The 9,087-nt window shown below is 39.7% G+C and overlaps 1 long non-coding RNA gene across 1 annotated transcript; it reads left to right on the top strand.

The window, feature by feature from the left end:
* Nucleotides 1-4,414: 4,414 nt before the first annotated feature.
* On the top strand, nt 4,415-7,623 carry LOC111721392. The gene is made up of 3 exons (XR_002770618.2): nt 4,415-4,459; nt 5,339-5,395; nt 6,129-7,623. It is a non-coding gene; the product is annotated as an uncharacterized LOC111721392 (long non-coding RNA).
* The last annotated feature ends 1,464 nt before the right edge of the window (nt 7,624-9,087 follow it).

Below are 9,087 nucleotides of genomic sequence, written 5' to 3'. Positions count from 1 at the left end.
CTCTGGGCTCAATCTCAGCCATAATTACAAGGCATGTCGTCTCATTTGTTGTTCTTTCCATTTATATTACTGCAATCCTTGAGTCTTTGGTTTTCCTGGCTCTGCTGACTTCACTCTGCATGAATTCATAGACATGCCTTTTCCCAGCTCTTCCATATTCTTCATATTCATTATTTCTTATAGCACAGAAATAGTGAGTGCATTACCTTCATGCATCACAGTTTGTTTAGTTGTTCACCAAATGATAAACATCTGCTTTGCTTCTAGCTCTTTGCTACCTCAAAAAACTATAAAGACCTGGAATCTTGCTATCTTTTGACCTCCTTGAGTAACTGCCCAATAAAGGAATTTCTAGGTCAAAGGATATGGACATTTTAGAATCATTTTAAGCATAATTCTAATTTGACTTCCAGAATGATTGAACCAAATACCACAAATGCAACATTAGAACAATGTTATCAAATAATCAATAAATGATCGACAAGCAAATAATATATAATAATAATCAATAATTATTAATATTTTACATCAAGCAATATCCAAGAAGAGAACTAGCAATATAACCTATGGTTTCAGAAGTCTATAAACAAATGCACCGAGTATCTGGGTGCACAAGTAAATTGGCCTGCATTTTCATCACTGAGACTTGGTGAGATGGGAGTCGTAATTGAATGTGCCTCTGGAAGGGCATACCAGAGTTCTGAGCCTGGAGTTAAGAAGATTAGAGTTCAAATTCTGGCCTCAGATACCTGCTAATGTTACTAAACTGTCTCAATTTCCTCAATTGTAAAAAAAGGAATAATTATATTGTATTATTTTTATATATTATAGGAATAGAAAATAAGAATAAACATATTAATAATTATAGTATTTACCTAACAGGGTTTTTGTGAGGATGAAATGAGATATTTATATAAATTTTAGCATGGCGGTTGCTCGATAGGTGCTTAATATATGCCAATTTCCTTCCTTTCCCACACAAAAAGGAACAGAGTAAATAAAAGGCAGGTGGTAGCACTGTGGGTTAAGAAGATATAATCTTGGGGAAATCAAAGATCTAGAATAGATAATGAATCAATCAAAAGGCAATTAGTACCTCATGTCTCAGCTAGATCTTAAGAAAACACATAAAAGTGAGACAGAAGACTGACTCCTTTCCTCAGGAGAGAAACATTGTGGAAGAAACATTTGAATGAAGATCACTGGAGAGAAAAATGGAAGTGATATTATTGGAGTATACCACAGACCACCCTGCCAGAAGGAAGAAATAGTTAAGGTATTTAGGAAAAGATTGCAACCAGCTATAAAGGCCTTTATAGTGGTGACTGAAAGCTTCAGCTCTCTAGACATCTGTTGGAGTTCTCTCTGCCACAGTCAGAGCAGCTGGTAAATTGCTGGTTTACCTAAAAGATGATTTCAGTCTTTAAAAGGTGGAAAAAGTGTCAAGGAAAATTGTGATCTTGGGCCTGATTCTGATGGATAGAGAGGAATTTGTCACTGAGACTTAGAGATTCAGAAAAAGTTTACACACCCACAACAACCTTTTTGCTCTTCCTACCTCACATGGCACTTTTTTTTTTTTACATTTCTCTAATAAAAAGCATAATTGTATAAATTACAGTTATCCAAATGTCTTTTCCTCTCTGAGCTCCAGGAGAGGAAGAACTTCTCTGATAAGAGAAAGCTTTTATTTCACTCCAGCCTGTGATCTGTACACAAAAGGCTTTTAATTAATGTTAATGGAATGGAATGGGATTAAGATTGGACCTCTGCCCCCCAAGTATTCAATTGGGTGGGGAGATAAGTACCATACAAGGCAGGATGTGGTCAGCACAGAAGTATGTAGTCTACTGTGGGTATTCAGGGGAAAATGGAAACACGTGAGAGAATGGGGAAGAATTCAGGCCATCACAGCCTTCCAGAACCCAAGGTCACCTGCCTACGGCAAAGAAATTGGAGAGGTGGGGGGCAGGGGGGAAGCAGTTAGGCCGAGGGTCCATAATATCTATTGATCATTAAGTGGAGAATTAAGTTAGAAAGAGAGAATTAAGATATGAGTGGAGAAATTGATCCTTCTAAAGGACAATCAATAAGAATTTGAAGAGGACAAGCTGTTTTTCATCTTTTGACATTACATTAACCTTGGACTAGGCGGCCACCCTTCCACAACTGTGTTTTCAGAACATATCCTTTGTAGTAGTAGCCAAAGCTACTATTAATCAAAAATGTACATCACTGGCCTTCCTCTCAGAAATGTCAAGATTAATGAATGTTATTTAGATATTACTTTGAGGGCTTCCAGAAAAAGCTACCACTGTATGATATAGTTCTGCTTTTATCTATCAGTTTCTAAACTCTACAGATGAGGTTCATTGGCCCCAGCTGTATGGAGGATTTGGCCCTATGGGAATATTTTCAAATTCCTTTTAGAATTAGAACTAGTGAGAACAAAATAGGGTTTTATATTAAGAAAATTTTAAACATTCTTTTTCTTTTTTTGCTGAGGCAATTGGGGTTAAGTGACTTGCCCAGGGTCACACAGCTGGGAAGTGTTAAGTGTCTGAGACCAGATTTGAATTCAGGTCCTCCTTAATTCAGGGTTGGTGCTCTATCCACTGCACCACGTAGCTGCCCCCTCATTTTAGACATTCTTATATGACTATGGATACTAGGAAGGCAACATGATAATGAAGTTCAAAAAAGGAGAATCCTGAGACTCCTATAGTTTCACTTGTGGTAGGATGCCTCTGTTTTGCATACAAAGTATTTCCTTTTTCCCCATCTAACAATTCTTCTTTTTGCCCTTTTCTGGAAATGTCTAAATTTCATGCTTATTATACTGCTTGTTTGGTTCAGTGGGACCCTTTCCTTCCATACCAATCCCAAGCATTGTTCCATCACCTCAGAGGTGAGAAACTAAATAGGCCAGAGTATGGACCTGCTCCCTGACCTTCCACTATCTTGGTGATCTGCCCTGTGGTGCATCCCAGAGGCCAATTAGGAGAATTTGTCAGAGCTAGTTGTGTCCACTACAAGGACGGTCTCTCCTCCCTCCTTCCTCCTTGCCACAGCCTGGAGATCATATCTGAAGTTCTGAACTCTGAGACCCCATTGAACTATTCCCTCTGGTGGCTTTTGCCCAAAGCCCCACTTCTCTTGTGGCCTGATTACAACATTCACCTGCCTAGTTTTAGCCTTTGAATTTTTGTGAGTTAAATGTACCATAATAACAGGACTATCAGGGCAGCTAGGTGGTGCAGGGGATAGAGTATCAGGACTAGAGTCAAGGGGACTTGAGTTCAAATCCAGTCTCAAACACTCACTATGTGACCCAAGGTAAGTCACTTAACTGTTTGCCTCAATTTCCTCATCTGTAAAATGAGCTGGAGATGGAAATGGCAAATCACTGCAGTGTCTTTGCCAATAAAACCCCAAATGGGGTCATGAGAAGTCAGACATAACTGAAAAATGATGGAACAACAATAGTAGCAATAGAATTATTGCTTGGGGAATTCTTGGTCTCTCTGATCATATTATGATCTATGCACTCAATCCCATAATTGCCATTAAGGACTGGGAGACATCATCATCTAGTAAGAGACCTCGAATTCCCCCCAAGCTCTGCACTAGCTGGGTGATCTGGGAATCCCATGTCTGTAAAATGCCAGGTTGCTAAGGTCTCTCCCCACCCCCACCTCTGTGGAAAGGGTTGCAGAGTTGCCCAGTTTGAAAGTTGGAAGGGTCCTCAGCAGCCCCATGATGCAACCGACCCCCAAAGGGGGCCCTCATTGTCACATCCCTGACAAGTGCTTGTCCAGCCCACCCCCAAAGACAGGAAACGGTTCCTCCAGGTAGCTCTAATTGAAGGAAATTGGGTCTCTGCAGCTTGCTCTGAATCTGGCCCCCTGGGCCAAAGAGAACAAATGGAAGATCTAGGAAACATCCCTTTAAAAGCTTGGAGACAGCTACCTGTGTGAATATAATGGAATATTATTGTTCTATAAGAAATGACCAGCAGGATAATTTCAGAAAGGCCTGGAGAGACTGACATGAACTGATGCTGAGTGAAATGAGCAGGACCAGGAGATCATTGTACACAACAATGGTAAGTTATGTGATCAATTCTGATGGATGTGGCTCTCTTAAACCATGAGATGATTCAGGCCAGTTCCAATGATCTTGTGATGGTGAGAGCCATCTGTACCCAGAGAGAAGATTGTGAAGACTGAATGTGGGTCAAAGCATAACATTTTCACTTTTTTGTTGTTGTTTTTTGCTTGCTTGTTTTTTTCTTCTCATTTTTTCCTATTTTAATCTGCTTTTTCTTGTGCAGCACGATAAATGTGGAAATGTTTAGAAGAATTGCATTTGTTTAACCTATACTGGATTACTTGCTTTCTAGGGGAGGAGGAAGGTGAGGAAGGAAGAAGAATAATATGGACCCCAAGGTTTTGCAAGGGTAAGTGTTGAAAACTATCTTTGCATGTATTTTGAAAAATAAAAAGCTATTACAAACAACTACCTAGTACCTGAGTTTTGTCTTCTCTAGATTAAATTTCTCCAGTTCCTTCATTCTCTCTGCAGACAAGACCCTGGCTGCCTGACCCTGGACATTCTCTAGTTTATCAATGTCTTTTTGAGGTTGTGGTGCCCCAAATTGATCATAATAAATTCTGATGAGAACAGGGCACAGTGAGAACATCCTAACCTACCTTTTCCTCTTAATGCAGCCTTTTTGGCTTGCCACACCAAACTGCTGGCTCGTACTGAATCCCCTAATCCCAATATTTTACTTATGAAATTGATTTTTTTTAATACCCAAATGAAAGACTTTATATTTATTGACAATAAATTACATTTTATCACAATTCACCTTGCTCAACCTGTTCAGATCCTCTTGGATTCTGACTCTATAATCATTATATTAACTGTCCCTCTCAACCTGATGTCACCTATGAGCAAGCCCCATCAAATGTCTTTATTCACATCACTGATAACAGTGGTAAATGGTTCAGGGACGAGCAGAGATCCTTGGGGACTCCCCTGCAGACATCCTGATACTTGACATTAATGAGGACTCTTGAGACCAACCAAACAACAAATTCTGGATCCATCTAATTAGATTATCATTTACTATGCATTTATCTTTTTTCTCCATCAGAATAGTAGGAGAACTCTAACCACAGCATTCCCTCATCTCCTATTTTGTAATTGCTGTCAAACAAGGAGGTAGCTGGTGTGTCCTGCTTTTGATGAAACCATGATGATTTTTGTAGCCACCACGTATTGATTAATTGTTTTGTGTTTATTTTTGTTTGTTTTTTGCATTGTTGGCAAGCTGAATGAGAGCTTCCTAGAACATCTAAGACAGAATCCAGGATATCTACTCCTCTGGGTGAGTATTTGAATAGAATCTGATGAACCACTAAGACTTAAGAATAATATAATATAATAACAATAAGAAAGACTTAATTAGACATCAACTCCTGGGGGAGAGGGGGATTTTCATGAACTACACACTCATTATGTGTGTGGCCCACTAGAATAAAAGCTAACTCGATTTTATGTACCATGACATGATGTCCTTAAAAAGAGAGGAGAAGTCCTTTTAATCCTGACCAGACCACATGTGGAATGTGGTCCTGGGCAAATAGTTTAGGAAGGACACTGACAAATGAGGAATGTGACCATAATGGGAAGGAGACTGGAAATAATAATAATAATAATAATATAGTTAACATTTATATAGTACTTACTATGTGCTTAGTACCATAATAAAATAAATACAAATGCTGTAGTTCATTTAATCCTCACAACAACCTTGGGAAATAATTAATATCCCCATTTTACAGGTGGGAAAATTGAGGCAAACAGAGAGTCATTCAGTAACTAACCCAGGACCACACAGTTATTGAGTGTCTGAGCCCAGATTTGACTCCTAATAGCAATTTATCCTATCCACTGTGTCACCTACTTCCTGGAAATAATGCCATTATGAGGATCAATTAAATGAACTATGACTATATGAAAAGGATAAAACAGAGAGAATATAATAAGTATCTTCTTTTAAAATTTTTATTTTCTGTTCCAAATTCTCTCCTTCCCTCCACTCCCTTTCCCACCCACAGAAAAGGCAAGAAATATGATGTCCATTATACATGGGAAGTCATGCGAAACATATTTCCATATTAACCATGTTTCAAAAAAAAAGAAAAGAAGAAAGTGAAAAAATTATGCTTTGGTTTGCATTCAGACTTCATCAGTTTTCTCTCTCTGGAGGCAGAAAGCATTTTCATCCAGAGTTAATGGATGCCTTCTGATACCTGATGGGCAGTCATGAAGAAAAGAGGCTGGATTTGTTCTTTTTGGACAGAGAAGAGAAAAAAACCATCTCTATAGAAGCTATAAAGAAGCGAATTTCCCCTCTGCCTCCAAGAGGAATAGGCTGCGTTGGGAGGTAATGAGCTCACCATATCTGAAGGTCTTCAAATAGAGAACAGTCTGAGATGCTGTACAGAGGATTCCTATAAAGATACAGGAGGTACTGAACGGGCATCTCCCCCATCCTCAAATCCTTTCCAGATCTGAGATTCTGTGATTTAATGAACTGGAAGCCTTCTTTCATTTTCCCCTAATAATACCTTATGTGTCTTAACAGAGGCATATGCACATGCTGAACAATGGCACCTCTCGGATCTCCTTTTTACCAACTGCTGGCAAATAGAATCTGGACACTTGGGGTTTAATCCCTGGAGACTTTTTCTGTGACTGAAGCAGGAACTGACAGGCTTTCTGTGTTGTAAGACCCCCTCATTTTACAGTCATAGACACCGAGGCCATTGCAGGCTAAATAATTTCAAATCTCTCCCTCTGTGATCTCATCCATGTGGGGAGCTCCCTCCACCACTAAGCCCTTCCTTACTTCTGACTTTGCTCACAGTTACTTAACAAAACCTGTTAAATAGAATTAGTTGAGTGGAGGAAATCACATCTAAGCTTTGGCAGAAGATAATGATTTGGAGAACCCAGAAATGAGGTAATCTGGTATTTCAAGCAGGGGGGGGATGCCTCTGGGAATGCACAGAGGGGCAGCCGGTGGGAGAGGAAGCCTAAGAAATATGTCTTAGCCTTGAAAACCAACCTGAAGAGTGCTTTTTATTCTACAAGCAATGGAGAGTCGAGGGAAGCTCTTGACTGATGGGGTCAGGTCTGTACCTGATCAATCAATCAACCAATAAACATTGATACCGTGCCTACTATGTGCCAGACATTGCATTAAGCTCTGGGGATAGGAAAAGAGGTAAAAGATCATTGCTGATCTTAAGGATTTCATGATCTAAAGGAGGAGACAACTCTCAAATAAATACAGAGCAAGCCATATAATAAGAAATAATGAACAGAGTGAAAGGCATTGGGATTAAGAGGGTAGGGAAGGCTTCCTGTAGAAGGTGGGATTTAAAGGGAATTTAAAGGGAGGTTAATAGTGAGAGCAGAGCAGGTAGTGCATTCCAGCCAGATACAGGGGACATCTAGGAAGAATGCCTGGAACTGAGAGATGGAGTGTGGATTATTTTATTTTATTTTATTTTTTTGCTGAGACAATTGGGGTTAAGTGATTTGCCCAGGGTCACACAGTAGGAAATGTTAAGTGTCTGAGGTCATATTTGAACTCGGGTCCTCCTGACTTCAGGGCTGGAGTGTGGATTATTTTGGCAGCTATGTGGAGGATGGAATCCAGAAGAGTAAAGCCTGGAAATGGGAGGAAGAATTAGGAGATTCAGAGTCATCCACTCAAGAGGGGAAGAGGGCCTGAATTAGGGCTGAGGCTTTGTGAACAAAGAGAAGAGAGCAGATGTGAGAGATGGCACAGATTGGCAAGTGCTTCTGTTAATGTGGAGCTGGCCCATGAGGATTCAGTCTGGGGAGGGGAAGCCTGCTTCTGGAAGGGGCTGATAACCTGGGGAGAAGGGGTCTGCCTTCACACTCCAAAGCATAGATAGCTTTTCTGGGATGGTTTGCTGTCTCCTTCCTGCCTAGTGAGGAAAGGATTTTCAACTGGCTTGTCATCTAGGACTGTGCATGTACCCCAAAGCCTCAATGAATCAGGCACTTGTTCTCTCCTTTTCTTAGAAAAATGAAGATTCAAAATGGAGTGGAAAGATATGGCCTTGTGAGATTTTGAAAAAACAGGAATTAGAGCCCATAGTAGAATTCACTAGCAGCCAGTCCTAAAGAAGGGCAACCTATAAGGGGGTCCAACTACAACTTAGATGCTTCTATATTAAGGGGGGGAACTTTTTTGGGAAGTTATGATGCATCTGGAAGTGAACTTCATAGGGCAAATGCTTTGTAGCTACTTTGCCCAGGGACTATTGTGGAGAAGATTGTGTTTCCTAGCCCTGGGGAGAGATTGTAACATATCCTCCCACTCCATTTTCTGAATATTTATTCAGAATATATATTTAGAATAAATAAAAATATATTCAGAATAAATATTCCTTTATAAAAAATTAATATTAATTAGTCAAATGACATTGGAGTGTTAATAATCACTGGGTCAATCAATGATGTAAGAGAGATACTATAATTGGAGATTGATTGGGGGAGGTGGGGTAGAGATTGGGAACAGGATTTCCTACAATAGCATTAGAGAAAACATCTTATAGTCCCTCAGAGAGATATTGCTGGCCTTGCACTTGAGGACCAGTGCAAATGAAAAATTGGTGTAAAGACTCCAAAATCTCTATATAAGAGCAAAGATGAAGGCAAGGGAAAAGTCAAAGATAACAATGATCAATAATGTTATGAGATGATTGGGATTATAGTGGTGCCCTGGAGAGAGAGAACCTTGGGAAATGGAAGGCTGTAGAGCAAAAGATGAAAGATTCCATTGTAGAAATATTGAGTTATGGAACATCGGGAGGTTATGTCCAGCAAACAGTTGTCCATGTAGAACTATGATCATGAAAATGGATAAAGGTGAATATATAGATTTGAGATTGATCTGTATATCTATATTATTTGACACACATTTCCCCCCCTTTCCCCAGAAGATGAAATCACCAAGGGGCAGTCAGTTGAGAAAGA

Source organism: Sarcophilus harrisii, chromosome 6, assembly GCF_902635505.1.
Source record: "Sarcophilus harrisii chromosome 6, mSarHar1.11, whole genome shotgun sequence".
Lineage (NCBI taxonomy): Eukaryota > Metazoa > Chordata > Mammalia > Dasyuromorphia > Dasyuridae > Sarcophilus > Sarcophilus harrisii.
The sequence above is the reverse complement of the archived record's forward strand: the minus strand, read 5'-3'. Positions and strand labels throughout refer to the sequence as shown.